This window comes from Ambystoma mexicanum, chromosome 2p (assembly GCF_040938575.1).
Source record: "Ambystoma mexicanum isolate Mex_15411 chromosome 2p, UKY_AmexF1_1, whole genome shotgun sequence".
NCBI classification, from domain to species: domain Eukaryota; kingdom Metazoa; phylum Chordata; class Amphibia; order Caudata; family Ambystomatidae; genus Ambystoma; species Ambystoma mexicanum.
This window is the reverse complement of record NC_090923.1, coordinates 669,056,540-669,074,674: the sequence shown is the minus strand read 5'-3', so window position 1 is coordinate 669,074,674 and position 18,135 is coordinate 669,056,540.

The window sequence follows — 18,135 nt, the reverse complement described above, 5'->3', positions numbered from 1 at the left end:
AGTCATGGAAAGTTCTGTATAGTGCAATGAATCCTATGGAGTCATCACCAAACTCTAGCCTAAAGTCTCCTCCCAGGTGCCCAGAGAAGGGCAGCCGCTGCCTGATCCTAACCCTGGGGGTGGTATCAGGCGGAAGGATCACATAGGAGGAGACGGCTATCATGGGGAAGTAATGACCAGATATTTAATGGCATATTGTCAATGTACCGATCCCTCTAATAGCAATGTTCAAAGAACCGGTTGTGAAAAGCCAGTTAAACAGAACCAAGTTGGGACCTCAGCGACTCAATTGTTGAAGATGAAAACCTTGAGTTATCATGATTCTGTTTTAATGAAAAATCCCCACTCTAATGTGAAATTGCAGACACTTTACCTAAGGTCCCCTTACTCTAGTAACTCTCAGTTTATAGGACAAACTGATTTAATTGACAATCAAATGGAACAACTTATTATTAAACACTCTCCTAAGGACTTCGATTCCCATAATGCCAAAAGTACTGGGACGAAGAAGAGGAACTCAGAGGCAATGGGGACCCAGAAGTGTGAATATTCAAAGGTACGGTTTAGTCTTTTCCCATTAGAACACCGGAGTGGGATGAGACTCAGTTGTGAAGATGAAACAGAGCACGAATCAGTTCAAAGCCGTGCGGGAGACATAGCAGCGGGAGCTCAACCCATCCGAGGTGCAGGAGCAGCCACAGAAAGAAGTCTGCCAGCAGAAGTCACCCCGATGGGTGAAAAACAGAAGAACTGCAGAGTATGCCAATCGGAAACACAGAGTACTAAGAAGAAGCCCAGCTGTGAAGGAGATGCGCTACCGAAGCAGCGTGAAGCAAACTGGGTAAGCCACAGAAGATCAACAGAGCTGTCATTGCTCTCGGAGACCACTGTGCAACTTACCAGAGGCTTGCAGATGCAGAAAGAAGGCAGACTGACAGCAGAAGCACCACCGCAAGGCCTGTCAGCCAGAAAGAGTCGCAGGGAATAACCGGTGAGTTGGCCGAGAGCGAATGCTGACCCCGGGACGTGCGTGCATGAAAGTTGTCACAAAAATGATTTTGAATACCGAACAATAAATAAAACTAAGCAGAAAGTATTTAATGAATACCAGTTAATGAAAGTAAACAAAGCTCTCCTCCTCTCTCCTGGAGTGATCACTTTCTCCTTTCCTCCCAGCTCACCCTCTCTACCCCTCAGGCCAAGCCAACTCCATCACTGCCACCCACCTTCTCAGTCATCCGACCCATGAAACGCGTGTCAGTTGAGGCTTTCGCCACCACTTTCTCACGCCCCCTCCCTCTTTGGCTGGCTCACACCCTGGCACAGCCCTCTCCATGCTCCACTCCGCTATATTTGATACTCTCGATGTTTTTGCCCCTGTCATGAGGATCCGCTTGAAGCCCAAAGCCAAGTGCAACTCCTGGTACGACTCAGACCTCGTCACCCTTAAACACGAATGCAGAGTGGCTGAGAGGAAATGGCATGCTTCATGTACATCCTCAGATAAACTGGCCTGCTGCCTGTTCCAAAGGCAATACCGGTGCTCTGTCCTCACCAAGAAGACAGCTCACATCCAAGCCTGTGTCTCTGCGGCATCTAACAACTCGGCTGAACTCTTTAAAATCTGCAAGGAACGGGCCAATCCTGCCGCATTCTCTACATCTCCTGTCCCTTCCGAGGCTTCTCATTTCATCTCTAAAACTCAGGACATCCTGTCCTCTCTCTCCTCCTCTCCCCTCCCCCCCCTCTACTCCATGCTCTTCCTCTGGCCCCTCCTCGGGCACCTCTCCTCCCTCCTTATCTGCCTTTCCCCTGTTTTCCCCAGACAAGGTTTCTAGACAAGTCCGATCTATGAAAGTCTTGTCAAAACAGGTTCATCCCTGTTCCTCCAAAACAATCAAGGACCACATTGACTCCCTGGCTCCTGCCCTGGCCGACTTCTGCAACCACTCCTTCGCCACTGGAGACTTCCCTTCCCTCTGAAGCACTCCCTTGTGCACCCTCTTCTTAAGAAACCCTCTGCCGACCCTTCCTGCCCGGCTAACCATCACCCCTTTCCTGGGCAATCTCTTGGAAAAGCTGGCACTCTCCCAGCTCAATCTTCACACTGAATCTGTTGGTTGTCTCCATGATCATCGGTCTGGCTTCAGAGATGCCAGAAGCAAGGAAACTGCTCTCCTGAACATCTGTGAAGACCTGCTCTCCAACCTCGATTCCAACACCCCCTGTGTCCTCATCTTACTTGATCTCTCTTCTGCCTTTGACACAGTCAACCATGCCATCCTGCTCAACCGTCTCCGTGATAACCTGGGGATCACTGGTCAGGCCCTAGCATGGCTGACTTCTTTCCTCTCTGATCGACCCTCCAAGGTTCAACTTGGGTCCTTCCTCTCCTCTATCTTTATCTCTACCTGTGGTGTTTCCCAGGGGTCTAACCTCTCTCCCTGGCTGCTCAACCAATACCTGCCACTTCTTGCCCACTGCATTGCCGCGCTCTGCCCCAACTTCCAGTGCTATGCGGATGATACTCATTATCAGGCTACCCTCAGCCACCTCTTCTCCTTCTCTCATCTCTGACTGTCTGTCCGCCATCCAGGAGTGGTGTTCCCCCAATGATCTCTGCCTTAATGCCAGTAAGACCGAGATTCTCCTCATCGGCACACCCACACCCTCCTTTACTGTCACTTTCTGGCCGGCCTCTCTCGACCCTCCTCCTGCTCCCACCTGTGGGGCTAAAAACCTTGTGGTCATCTTCGACTCCACCCTCCTTCTCTCCTCACATCTCCGATGTCTCTAAGAAGTCACACTACCAGCTGCACCTCCTCAGAGGTATTCTTCCTTTACTCTCCTTCCCCCAGAAGCTCACTGTCTCCAGAGCTCTGGTTCTCTCTAGGCTGGACTACTGCAACAGCCTCTTTCTAAATCTGCCTGCTTCTACTCTCCACCCTCTGCAACTCATCTTGAACAGGACTGCGAGAACAAGACTTGTTCTTGGCCTCAAGCCCAGGGATCGAATCTCCCCAGGACTTAAATCTCTGCACAGGCTCGCAGTGGCTGTGAGGATTAAGTACAAAACCCTCTGCATTGTTGACAAGGCCTTCTGGGGCTTGGGGCCTCAATACCTTCAACTCTCTCTTCTTAATTATCTTCCTTCTCGAGCTCTTTGTTCATCTGCCTCCAACTCCCTCAGGGCCAGTCGCTTCTCCAAGCAACGAGTTGGTGGTAGATCTCTTTCTTCAGCTGGGGCCTCCCTCTGGAACAGCCTCCCTGCCCCCCTAAAACTCGAGGAGAATCATCTCTGGTTCCAGAAGCACTTCAAACCTTTCTCTTTGCTCTGCCTTTTCACCTCCTCTCCCCTGCTGCCTTCCTGGCTGAAACTGAAAGTGCACTGGTTACCTGGCCACCCTCTGATCTTCGCCCCATGACCCCTCCCCCACCAGTCGCACACCTGCACTGCCTTCCTGGCATCCCCTGCACTTGAGGACTGTTTTCTTTATCCCTACAGTCCCACTGTCAGAACTTGACACCCGATGCTTGCACTTACCCTTACTGGCCTTACTTTTACTTATTGTTATTTATTCTATTATCCCATGTACTGCACTGTTCCCTCCCCCATGCCCCAGCACTTTCCCCTTCCCCCTTCCCATGCACTTGCGCGATCTGAATGACACTTGGTCTAGTAGGATCGTTGTCTGTCTTCCCTCTGTTCCCCTTCCCTTGCCTCATCACGCCTTGAAAAACTTGTGTATAGGCACGTTATAAATGCCATATCATATCATATATCAAGCTAATTGGCAAAGAAGAAAGATTTTGGGCAAACTCAAAGAGGGGAAAGGTTGTAGTCAGTACTACCTTCTGTCAAGACACTTTGGGTAAACTCCAAGAAGGGAAAGTTTATAACCAGTACTACCTGCAGCCAAAAGGCTGTCAACAGACTTTGGGTGAACTACCAGTGGGGAAAGCCTCTAACCAACATTACCTACAGCCAAGAGGCTACAGGCAGACCAGATCCAGACAACCCCTGGCAAAACTTCATAACCAGCATTACCATCAGCCAAGAAGATGTGAGAAACCCTTAATAAAGCAACCAAAGCATGAGTCCCCTTTAAGAGTTATAATTTTGGGAAAGCCTATATCTCACATTGCCAACAGTTAAGAAATTGTGAAACCACGCTGAAAGATTTTGATGGAGAATACTGGAATCAAGCAATCGAATTTGAAATTAGTGGTAGGAGTTTTCTTCCTGGCAGGCAAGTACGCCAGGAGACATGTCCCAGGCGGCAGAGAGACGAGCTGCGATACGGGTGAAAGCTGCTCCTGCATCATGTGTCCCGAGCTGGGTGCCAGGTGCCGTGCTAAAGGGCTGGGGGCGGGTGAGCGCTTCTAGTCCCAGACTGTGAGTAGGTGACAAGCTGACCCGCTGTGCTGGGTTGACGCCGGTGAGCTGCTGATGTCCAAAAGAAGGCTTCTTGACCCAGGGCCACGGCGGTGAGGACACTAAGCACCCTGGCGAAGGTGGCCTCCCTGGGTCTTTGTCTGGGTTTTTGCCTGTTTTTCTTTTTACCAAGTCATTACTAATATTTAAATAGCTAAATAGTTGCTGGGGGAAGACTGCCGTAATGCAGAGTGTGAACGTTGGGAGAGGTGCAGACATGCAGAGTGCATAGTAGGTGGCTTGATCCTGGTGCTTGTATTAAAACGTATCCCTCCCTGCACATGCGATTTCTGCACCTGTGCTGAGAGAAGAGCAGCAAAGACAGTGGTGATAGGACTCCCCTGCCTTGGACCCCCTGTGGAGTTTACCGTGTAATATCGGTGCGTTGAATTCGTTTGGTTAGATATTTTATATTCCACCTGTGAGAAGCAGATAGACTGCTATTTTCTGGAGTCAGGTGGTCATGACTGTGGGATTGATGCTTTGGAGCTCCCTCCAGTAAAAAGAGCTGCTTCTTTGGTGATCTTCTGGAATATCTGCTTCAAGCCACACATCTGCCGTAATTGTGATCTAAGGGTAAAGTGTGAGCTGAGTGGAGTTGGTGTTTGGAGGTGCTGGGACATAATCTGTGCATGTGATTTCTAAGAATATAACTTAATTTCCTGTGTTTGGCACATTGTCTCGACTGCGACCCTTAATGGCAGATTCACTTGTGACTAACATAAAACCTTGTGCCCAATGCATCTAAGAAACTATCCTTCAGGTGAGGAGGACAATGTGGGAGTTGAAGCTTTACTGACCACAATTAACGAATCTATGACAGCGCGGGCGGGACAGGGGGTGGCTGGCAGTAAACCATAATGGAATGGCAGACTCTGACAAGGCCAGTCTACCCTTGGCTGTAAGCGAAGATACAATTATCTCATATAGTCATTTGTCTTCCATTTTTCAAGAATTATGCAGACCTGGTAAAAATGTTGTGACGCTTTACCAGCTTCTCCAACGCCTATAAAAGCAGTCACACAGCTGTTGCCACCTGTTCTACAGTCCATACAACACTTGGGCAATTGTCAAAACCCATACTTCCAACACCCTTGAAGGCATGTGTTTTAAATAAAAATATGGTGGTGTCCAGCACTCCAGTGCAAAATAAGCAAGAAAAGGAAGTAAGGTCCTCTTTGGACGGTCAATTTGCTTGCTCCGTGCTCACTGGCTCATTGAAGGAAGGTATGACTAGTTTTGTGAAGGTTGTACCTCTAATAATGGATGAAAATATACCGTAGGTTCCATCTGGTGCAGTGCTAATGTCATTGGTTACGGTGGAAAAACCACATAGGAATGCTTATATGCTAACAGATGTAATTGCACCCCAGACGGGGGTAGTAACCCGAGAGTGGTTGGATAATTCTCCTAGCACCAACAACCTTATGGCAAATGAAGCCTGTTTGATCAGTAGTGTATTGACGTTGGAAAGAGTGAGCAATATTTAGGGTGATGTTGCGTTTGCTGCTGATATCGAATTGACTGAGGAACCTACACGTCTAATCCAGAAACTCCATTCATCTACCTTTGTTTTGAACAACAAGGTGTGCGATAATCCAGAGGTCACCCTGAAAAATGGCTCAAGGAGAAAAAGAGGTTGCAATCAAGGACCTGTCCCAAGAAAAATATACCGGACAACTTTAAGACACTGGGTCCAATGACAAGCATGGGATTTAAAGGTCTGGTTTTAGCTCAATCAGACAAGGCCTTAAACGCTATGAGTTCCATTTTTATTAGTGACCAAAGTCTTTTGGTGCTGGTCCCTCAAGTTGACTTGGTGTAAATTCTCTCCAGAGGGGGTGGGGTTGGAGAAAAGGTTGCCAAATCTGCAAAGTTTCTTGAGGCAGAAGATGAATTTTCATTCTTGACAGAGCACCATAATAGTATTATAGTCACACAGTATGAGATACAGGATAAAAGTCTGGGGACACCCCAACAGCAATTGCACTATATTCATCAAGTTTTAGACAACAAAATAATTGAAATTGAATATGGTGTTAAGTTCATTCTCTATACTATATGGTAACATACTCCTAGAATTGAACACTGCATGTTGCAGCTAAGTGTTAAGATACATCTGGAAATAGTGCACGATTCAATTTGGGACTTGACAGGTGAGGACACTGTGAAACACAAAAAGTACTACTTCTCTGCCTGTAGATCCTGATACGTAGATCGTGGTACCTCGGATTGTGTAGGAACAGCAAGGTGGTCCCGAGCAAAGATCAAACAAAAGAGGTGGGAAAAAGGGGAAGAGAACTTGAAAAGCTGATTCATGAAAATCCTTAAGACACATCCAATTAACTGAACCAGCAGCTAATGTGGCAAGAGAAAGGAGTCTCCATGAGCCCCAAATGTTTGTTTCAGAGGACCCAGGAGCCTCCAATAGTGCCTCTTCTGCAGTTGGGATAGAGGAGGCCGAAAGCTCAAATGTCCATGAAAAATAGGCTGACTGTCCGATACCAATTACAGGAATGGACACTGAAATAATCACAGTTCCGTACCACCTAGCTCCAACACCCTCTTGGAAACCCATTCAGGAAAACCAGGACAAAGGGATATTCATGATAATAGATCACAATTTGGGTGGTCTGCAAGGTCGATGTGGTACGCCTTCTTTGGTTTTCTGGAAGGACCTGTGTGAGCCTAGAATTGAGAAACCCTTTGCTCGATTAAACAGGGATTTTGGGTCCCAATATGACCGTGATTGTGTGGAGAATGGTGAGGATGGGGAAGAAAAACAAATGAGGGCATTAACATGTGTTGTGTTTAACGAGCTGAGGTCCCAGCAAGGTCAGAGATGTGTCTGAGATTCTATCATGCCCAAAGACAATTGTAGGGAGAACCAAAATCGCACCATACTTGACACGGCAAAAACACAGGGAGATGGTCAGCTCACACATTTTTGCTCCTCTTGTTTTCACAATAGTAGCGTTCGAGCATCTTGTTCAGCAGTGATTGTGGCTCTCCAACCTTCAATGGCTGTGCCACAGATTTCTCCTGCAATTGCCTCAATGGTTCCTCCTGGAAAGGATAGTATTATTTTACATGAGGTTTTGTTGACGGTCCCATTGATTGATGATGGGCACTGTGAAGGCATCATGAACGAAGACAAAGACAACCGATTCAAAGCTCAAACAAAAATACTTTATTAAAAAATTTCAGGATTATATAAGGCCGGACCTGCCCTATGCTAAGGTGGGATTTCCCTACCTCAACGAAACTAAGGAAAGTCTGAGTCACAGAGTTCAACTTAAAAGTCTATCTGTGTCCAAAACCTATGCTTGCCCCCACAACTACAGCTAAACAACGTGTATGGATGGCAATAATCAAAGAAATAGTGATCAACATAAAGTTCTGAGATTCTTCCCGCTCTTAGCTTTCTTCTCAGCTCCCCTTCCCCAAGTTCAAGAACGTTCCATAAAAGTCTCAAGATTACCTTTCACACATTCAAACTAACACAGTTCCACACACTTCTCGGGGTTCCCTTTCACAAATTCCAAGCAGCACAGTTCAAAAGAAAAGGGTCTTAGGTCTTCGCTCTCAAGACAGTACTTGCAGTTCCTTAAGTTCTCAGGGTTCCCTTCCCCAAGACTTAAACTCAGCCACTTGCATTGGTTTCAGTCTTTTCAAAACAAACTTAACACAACTCGAGGTCAGCCTGATCCTCATCCTGGATTGCCTCAGAAATTGATTTGTAGTGTTCCTTCTTGGTTAATTTCACAGTGTCTTTGATTTTCATAATTCAGGGCTCACTGGAATAGGTGCAGTTGTCAGACCATACGGTCCACCCATCCAAGGTCGCACAGCCAGGATCGCAAAGCTCATCAGCCCACACAGGTTCCTCTGATCGTGCCCTGTGTGCAGAGTCACATTCACTTAGCTCCTCTTTGTTGGCCTCTTGGCTTTATATGCCGGTTTACAATCTTGGCTTCTCCTAATTAGCCTTTTGGTTTTGCCACAACATGTCACACACCTCTTGTCATTCTTTGGCCTTGCTACACTTTATCTGTTCATAAGGTTCACTTTGAGGTGGTCTTTTCCATGCCCCACCTTTCTACGGCAATCTTTCAAATTTGCCACATTGCATCTTTTATGATATGATAGGTTATTTATAACACGCTTAATACCCAGAGGTTTCTAAGCGTAGACCCGGGGAGCAAACATTTGTTTCTCCATGTCGTCTTGCTTCCAAGGCGTGCACGTTGCCCTTTTGCTATCCTCCCGAGACTGATAAAGTTCACTTTGAGGTGGTCTTTTCCATGCCCCACCTTTCTGTAGCAATCTTTCACACTTGCGCTCTCTTCCGTGTGTTACTTTCACATGGGCACTTTCCGTTTAGTTGTCATCTGCTTTTTTGCTTTGCCCATAAAGTTCTGTTCAATTTAGTATTCGATATGCTTTACCTCATGTTTTCATTTAGTTCGATGTTCAATACATATCATATTTTTCAAATATGGAAATTAGTACATGAACAATGTTTCCTTCACGTTGCATAATCATCTTTTTTCAATATGTTAAACATCTCTGTTTTTATATCTTGCAAAAAGTGTTTTTATCTCCTGGTGCAATATCATTACTTGATTTGTGGCATTAACTATGTGATTCATTTACTTGTAAGTAAGGATGTCAAAGTAGAGAAATGGCATTTATATTTAAGTTAACATGAAAAAGCTGCATGTATATAAGACGGCATTCTGAAGATTCTGTAATAAGGACAATTAGATATCATGTATATGTCTCGCAACACTGTGAAATATGGTAAGGTTGATATACCGCCTCCATTATGGCATTTCCCACAATAAAGTACAGACAATTTAGGGATTCATTCTAAACACTTGTTTGCATAAATTGTGGGTCATGTGATTTTCCCGTATCACATGACCGGACCTCTTTTGCTAGACGTCATAGCTCTATTTATTTTAAATATTTTAAATAGAGATCGCAATATGCACATTTATGAACAGAGTTACACTTGAATCTCTTCAGAAATCGAGTTCGAAAGAAGCCGGTACACGGGATGGGTGGTCACGTGATTCGGCATAGTCTTCAAATCAATTGAAGTACGTAAACAGAGATCACGTGACTTATCGGGACGGAGCGCAGTGAGAAGTTAGTTGCGCGCGATGAGTATTGGGATGCCGCCGGTTCAGTATCTACAGACAGGTTCAGTTGTTTAAAGAGCAAGTTAAGAACATGCCGTTAGAAGATCCCTTTTCAAGAAAATCTGTTAGGCTAGTGCGACGCAAAACGTAGAACGTGAGGCAGAGTGATTAGTAACAGTGTTCCAGAAGGATGTTCCTTGCTGATAGAAAATAGCGGCACACTAAAGGGATAAATATTGTCGATGCCCGATTGCTGATGCCCGATGCAAAATGTAGTGCGCGATGCAGAGCAATTGGAAACATTGTTCCAGAAAGATGTCCCCTGCTGACAAAATACAGCACCACATTAAAGGGATAAATATTGATAACAAGTGCAGAGCCCTTTACTATTAATGGTGGCACACAAAAGATTGCAGAACATGGTTGCACTTAAGGTTAAGGCAATCTGAAGCACTATAGAGAACGGCCCAATTGGAGAAGGTAAACCATAACTTTTGTCTCCATAGGTCACTCTGTCTTCTAATAGTCGACGGAAGAAAAACATCCCGATCCCGTCTAGAATCATCCGACACTCTTGGAATGGGCATCAAAAGATACCTAGAGATGGTGCATTAAAGAAATAACTCACCTTTCCTAAACAACAGATAACAAAGGTAATTGGTCTTTATGAATACCTCTCCAACACATGCAATTAAATGTATGAGACAGAGACATACAGCTTGGTCTGGTGTGTTTTTTACAGGTAGCACGGCGCACCTAAAATCGAGACTGAGATTGCTTCATGTTTCAGTTTTGAATTCTCTCAATGACCCAAAGTTAGCATTGTGAATTCCAGGTCAGTAACTGTGGTGTAAGTTTTGACTGATACCTCAGACATTGCCTCAAAGAGACCTGTTGGTCCATTTCTTTTTTTAAATCAGTCACTTTTGGTAAAAAATAAAATCTATTTAATTTCTGTTTTAGATTGATGTTCCATTCTTGAAAAATAATGTAGTCCTGAAGATATCCCCTTACACTAAAGAGACCGACAGCACATGGGATTGTGCAGTATATGTTTCAGTGGCCGAAACATATGTCGACTTGAAAGGAAAACATCTCTCAATCTGTTTTTCTCTATCTCTATCTGCAACACTGAGTAACAGGTTGCATGGTATGAACTGTATTGTTGACCAGAACTATTGACTAGATCAGAAAGCTATGGGAAGATCAAACAACATCTGACATGAATCACACAAAACTCCCTTGAACTAAAGATATATATAAATAAGTGCCAGACTGCATGATCCTTTGGTCAAACATCCCCTTTGCCTTACAATTCTAACCATAGGCTTTTTCAAAGTAACTGTTTGAAAATGATTGTCATTTGTTAATAAATGTCTATTATGATGTGATAACCCACCAATTTCTTTAAGTGGTTAAAGTGCCTATTTTGATTTATTTGTTTTTGATATATGGCTTTTTGATAAAAGTGACCACATGTTTTTTAATTGTTTGTTGATAGAATTAAATAAATATACATGTTTTTTGGATACTGAGAAATGAAGTATTTCTACGATGTGTTGACTGATCTGTTTGATACATAAACAGACAAATACGGTTACTGAAAGATTTTCACTAAAGGGACAAAAGAGAGGGGTAGTCGGTCTGGTGTCCTCGATTGTGCTAGCATACATATGGTCATGGATGCCATCATGGCTGTCAGATGGACTAAAGGTGATAATAGGAACCCTAGTGTTGGCAGCACAATCAATGTGTAGGATCATAATCTGCATGGCAAGATGCATGAACACAGCAGAGGAAGCTATCGGGATGCAGTTCCTGATGGATGTGAACATAGGAGGAGCAAAGGATGAGATTGTGGCAGAAAAGAACAAGATCAGAGAAATAATTACACAATGCGAACTGTTCCCACTCGGAGCAATGAAGCTGGACAACCCATTCAATGCAAAGTACTATGAAGGGAAGTGGGTTTCGTGTAACCCCTGAAGGAGTGTGCTGTTACATGCACTGGTCGTTCGATGACCACAGAAACTACTATGGGCAACTCGGAGGGATAACGAAGATATGGCAGCCAAGAGTGAAAGGACTGTCATATAAGGATGTGATCGACAGGTTGACCAGAGGGGGTACTGAAGGGGGATGGGGAAGCCTGCCACCACCCCCTCCAACATAATTCATGACACAGAAGAAGGCCAGAAAACCCTGCAATCACCCATTGTATTTTGGACGAATTCCCACAGACCTGTGATTGACAAGTACATTGAGCGGTATCCGCTCAGCCTGCCATACCGATCAAGGGACAAACAGATCAATCCATGTGTGGATGAAGAGCCACAGGCCATGATTAAAGACACCTGTACGGAAAGCTTGGACTAAAACACCAGAAAGCCATGTTGCTGATGTCCTTAGAGACACAACGACATAGCTCTATTATACATTAAGCACATGTGCCATCCGCCCTCGGGACACAAAAACACACTCGAATACATGAAGAAAACAAGCTTACAGTTCTATAGTTAGAGGACAGATGCATATAAATACAGTCATTGCTTTATTATTTTGCCATTACCCAAACGCAGCAACACAGAAACCGCAAGAAACAACAGATCCTGAGAAAGCTTGCAGGTGCCTACATGCAAATAACCCAATGAAACTGCAGGAGCACCTATAGGACCTGACAGAGCCAAGTGTGACTAACCTATGGAAATGTAGTATTGCACAAACACTGCAGAAACCCCATTGTAGGTTTTATGAAAATTACAGCACGCCTCAGGCCTCTGGGCAAGAGATGAGTTGAGCTGATTCAGGCTGGACAGAGAGCAAGACGCGTGAGACAGGACCTGCAGCCAAGGTCAACAGATACAGATGATATTCCCATCCCCAGACGACAAAGGGACCAGCTGCAGAAAATACTCATAAATCCTCTTAATTCAGAGCTGCACAGCTCATATTCGTGGTCTCTGAACATATGATGTGGCTGAAGCAAAAAATAGACAGCGATCGGCGGTGGGAAAGAAGAGTTGGTCCCAGGCCGCCAGACAAAGACTGCAAAAGTATGCAACAATAAGTAACATGTTTTGCGCCGGTCAGGAGAGCACTCTCATAAGCTAAGGTGGTAAAAACAAGTTACAATACAGACATAGTTGTTCTCATTAACTTGAAGAGGTACACATTGAGCTGAGAATCTTTGCAGATCGTAGGCCTCGGGACGTAAGCTCTATTCAATCAGTTTAGTATCCCAGGGTGGGTAGCAACGGGCAAGAACCAATGGTAAATCCACAACACAGAAACAATGTTATAGTTAGTGACTTGGGGATGAACCAGGCCAGCCACCTGACATGCGAGTGCCAGTAAAATAACATCTATGATGTTTTCTATAGGTAATATAATACTCAATACCCAATCACTTGGCCCGGTAGGCTTTCTGGACCTGCGAGCCGAGGAAGAGCGAGATGTGCATGGATTATTCCTGTTCCTGTGCTGATTCCTTGCCGTTGACTGAGTCCTGTGTGTATCCTGGGGGAGGTTGTTGGGCCCTCCAAGTTCGCGGACTGCCAGTGTCCCTCTGGCCTACCTAGGGGTCTGCCCCCAAAAGTTTGTTTGTTAATCTTTCCTCAAAGCACATTAGCTCTTCCATATTTAATGCAATGCTAAGTGTAGCACTCTGCTCACACATCTTCCGCATTCAATGTCACAAAGATACTCAAGCAAGTTATACTGTGACCGCTGTGGCCAGTTTATTGTAGAATAATATGGACTAACGTTGCAAAACATATGCAGATGCTCACCTTCTTTATGTACTGCAGCGCTCTCTTTTTCTGTACATCAGCATGTTTCCTTTCATTTTAGCAGTAACTTCAAATATAGCGCTCTTCACTGTGCCAATAACTTGCCAAACTACTCCAAGCCTTTACTTATGTCCATCGTGCTTTACTCAATGATGACGCTATACTTAGGTTTCCCAGTGCTCTGCTTGCTTTAATTAATAGCGCTGCCTTTTGCTTATGGCGCTATGGTTTTCTGAACCTTTGGGTTCTTTTTATACATCACGCATTGCACACCTTGAAGCGGTTTACTTTTTCTTAGTGTTGTCGCAGGTTCCTTCTATCATATCGCTGTATACTTAGCTGGAAGCGCAGGATTATCCCAGGTCCCAGGTAACTTTGATTTATAGCTCTGTGTCCAGCTTAAAGCACTTTACTTTTTCTTAACTTAATGTTACCCCAGGTTCTTTTTTATGTACAGCGCCATGCCCAGCTTGAAGCGCTTTACCTTTTCTTGATGTTATCCCTGGGTGGTGGGTCCTCCTTCCTTGGGTGTTGGGTCTTCTCATCTGGCTGTCCCCTTCCACAGCTACATAACTGTATGGTTAATCAGTCTCCAGGCACCCCCAAGGACCATTCATCGCCAGTGCAGTAATACAAAGTCTGCAGGCTCATGTAGGTTGAAGTAGGTTCCTTTATTAGATTTTAGGTACCCAAGTTACAAGTACAGGGGAAGGAGAAGACCGACCGGTCCCCACCACCCAGGTAGCTAGCTCCTGGAACCTCTTGGAAGGAACCTTCCATGATATGCATTCTTTCAATCACTCACTCATGACATCACAGCAACAGGGTTAACACACACCGGGAAGAGAAGGGATACAGGATACTACACACCTCCCTTTCTTACACAACAAAAACATCCACAGAAATAAAAGGAAAGGGAAGAAGGGCAGGATACCACAATAACATTTCATTTCTCTTACTGCATCAGGTTTCTGTGACAGTAATATCAGTTATCGTTGCAAATGCGGTCAATTGCTTTAAAATGTGTGAACAGATTTTGTTTGTGTTGAATCACTAAGTGTATAAGCATTTTGCTGGTGTGTAATTTGCTGTGAAACAGAAGAAGTTCATGAGTGCGGATAGGTGTCTGGAACAATTTTTTGAGCAGTTGCTGCTGGTGAGCAAATGCATTACGTGATATTGTATTTGATTAGTTATATAGTGCTCTTTCCCCATTTGTATGGCCTCAATGCACTTTGTGGTTGAAACGCCCTCAGTGACAATAGTCAATGTGCTAGAAAATACGAATAAGTTAAGATTATGAGATGCTTGTGTGCATTTTCGCCGGTCTAGGACTTGGGTGGCAGGCTAGGCTCGTCTAGGCAGCCCAAAAATAGGTCAGGCAAGTGGGTTGGCACTGTGGGTGGTATGTGATGTGGTGCTATTGTTGGCAGAGTCGATATGTGGCTAGCTATACCGAATTTCTCTTGTTGGCAGTCGCTGTATGCTAGTAGCAGTGTGTTGCGGTTCGTCAGGTGTTTCAGTGCGGACGGCTATATGTGCTGCTAGACCGGAAAGCCTAGCCATAGCTACATTCTACTGTGCATGGATGGTCGGCCGTGCCTGCAGCCTGTGTCCACAGGTGTGGTGTAATGTATATGTACCGTAGTCTTCAAGGTTATACGTACCGTAGTCTTGTACTTGGTGTAAGGGGGTGTTGGGTTTGATAGTGTAATTTCAACGAACGATCGTTCAGGGGGAAATTGGGAAAAGCCATGATTTCTACGGCCTCTCCGAGTTTTACAAGTATACATATTTACATAATTTTACAAAGGCAAGGCACGTTATCGGTCGTTGTTCTTTATCCACTGAATGTAGTTGCGTCTAAAGTGGGGGTAGGTTTGAGGTATCCTTAAAGAGGGTGCCAGGGAATTCCAGTGTTGGACTGCTTTCACCTGGAAGCTGTTAACACCCGTTTTGGTTCATTTGAACCTGGGAACTGTGAGTAGATTTGCATTGGAAGTTCTGGTGGGCCTGTTAGGGGTGTATCTTTTTATTCTGTCGGGTAGATAGCGGGGGGCTGCATTGTTGAGGCATTTGTGTGTTAAGTAGGCTACTTTGAGCAGGATTCTGTAAGTGGTAGAGAGCCAGTTATGGGCTCTCATGATGTTGGATATGTGTTCTCTCTTGGGGATGCTAAGGGTTGCTCTAAGAGCATTGTTTTGCAGAGTCTGGATTTTAGTAATAACATATTTATTAGCTCCTACGTAAAGGGCGTTACAATAGTCCAGTTTTGATAGTAAAAGGGCTCTGGCTGGGGTAATACAACTCTGGGTGGATAGGAAAGGTTTGGCTGCTCTTATTACCCTGCAAGGGTAGGCTGTAGAGGAGGCCATAGAGCTAACCTGTTTGTGGAAGGAAAGGGAGGAGTCAAGGTAGATTCCTAGGGATTTCACTTCCTTGACTACCTTAATAGAGTTGCCATCTATGATGAAGCTGGTGTAGTTGTGATCCAGTTTGTTTAGGTTTGGGGTGGATCCAAGGATGATGAGTTCAGTCTTGTCATCATTCAGGCATAACCTGTGGAAGGCCATCCATGCCTGGATGATGAGGTACACCCTGTTCACCAAGGACAAATCCTTGTTGTAATCTCCCATCAACGGGATGAGGATCTGGGTATAATCGGGGTAATTAGTGTAGGTGATACCCAGACCATCAAGATCATCATACAGGGGCTTCGTGACCACGTTGTACAGTGTGGGAGAGACGCATGATCCCTGAGGGACCCCGCAAGTGATGGGGATGGGGTCAGCGGAGGCTGAAGTGGAGAAGACACACATTGATCTGTTACTCAGGAACGACTCAATCCAGCTGATGGCTTCTTGAGAGAAGTGGGCTGCCGAGTCCAGGTGGTTGCATAGGATTTTATGATCTACTAAATCAAATGCTTCGGAAAGGTCTAACAGAAGCAGTAAAGCAGATTTCCCGTTATCTCTCAGGGTGTCGATTTGAGCCTTAAAGTCAATGAGAGCAGTTTATGTCCCATGTTAGGGTCTGAAGCCTGATTGCCGGATTCCGAGAAGATGGTTTAGTTCCAGGTATTTTTGTATTTGTAGATAGGCTGAACTCTCTTAAACCTGGGGAAGGGAGGCAAGAGTAAGCCTGGAGCTGGAAGCAGCTCAGAATTTTCATTTGAACACTGTTATTTTGGTTGCTGACATCCCTGCACACTGTTTAGCTTTAGTTGTGATGGCAAGTATAGGTTTGGGACACAGACATACCTTTAAGTTGAACTTACTGACTCAGACTATCCTTAGTTTATTTAGGTAGGGAATTCCCACCTTAGTGTAGGGCAAGTTAGGCCTTACATCATCCTGACATTTAAGTTAATAAAGACCTTTTACTTGATTTTCTATTCTGTTGCCTGTGTCTTGCTTCATGATTCCTTCACAAATGGTGTCAGGAGTACCAGAGCATCAGACCCATCAGTAGCCACAAAGAGCTCTATTGGGTTTGATATTTGCAGCAGTAGGGATGAGATTATTCCTCCTGATGAAAAAGACGGATACCCACTGATTTGATTCTAATTCCACCTCCTGATACTTACATCAGACTGGCACCCAAATCCGGGCTAGCATGGAGGTTTGGAATTGTTGTATTAGCCGGTGTGATAGACCCAGAATTTAGAGGCAATTCTAAGGTGTTCTTACAAAATCACAGGAAAGATCCATTCCAAATCCATCAAGGGAATCAAATTGCTCAAGGGCTGCTGAAGAAAGCAATGTCTCCTAGGGTTAAGGAGGAATATGGGGAGAAGAAAACCAATAGAGACACTGATGCTTCGGAGAGATAGATTAGATACCCAACACCCCCTCCCAAACATGAACCCAGAAAAGTTAGAGAGGAAGAACCCAAAACACTTCCAGGCCTAGCCTTTGCCCAGAGGAGCGATCCTAGCTATCTATCTATCATATTCTTATATTGCGCCAAACACCCATAGGCCTCAAGGCACTCACAAGACAAATACAACAGGAAACAAAGGCAGTAGTCAGCAGGAGGAATCTATGTCAGTAGAGTGAGGGCCACAACCTAGCCCAGATCAAAAAGATGTGTTTTAAGTTGTTTCTTAAACTGGTGGTTGACTCGTAGACCATAAGAGCAGACAGAAGCTGATTCCAGAGAAACGGGGCCCAAGCATGAAAGCTGGAGCCACCAATCCTCTTCAGTAAGACTCACGGTTGTTGCAGAAGAATATCTTTGTTTGAACGAAGAGTTTGCCAAACGGGAACTCTGGAAATTCTTATAGACAGGTAGAACAGGGCTTTACCTATCAGGCAGTTATAAACTAGCAGTGTGTCTTTGAACCTAATTCTTTGGTTAACAGGCAGCCAGTGAAGTCTTCTGCGAGCATCAGTGACATGGGTACGTCGACCGAGGCCACAAACAGCCCAAACTTCTCCATTTTGAATCACTTGTAAGCTTTTTATGTTTGCCTGCGAGAAGCCAATGAGCAGTCTATTGCAGTAGTCTAGTTTGGTGTTAATAATGGCCGCCACAATCATGGCCCGGTTGGTCTCAGAAAGGTTGGGGTGAATTTGCCACAATAAGTGAACATAACAAGAGCACGAAGATTTAAGATAAAGAACGTGTTTCTTGAATGAGAGATGGGAGTCGAAATAGACGCCCAATGTTTTCACATGATCAGAAACCTTGATGGTATTGCCTGCGATACCAAAACTGCTAAATGAGGAATCCGGATGATTAAGTTTGGTCGGTGTATCCAGGA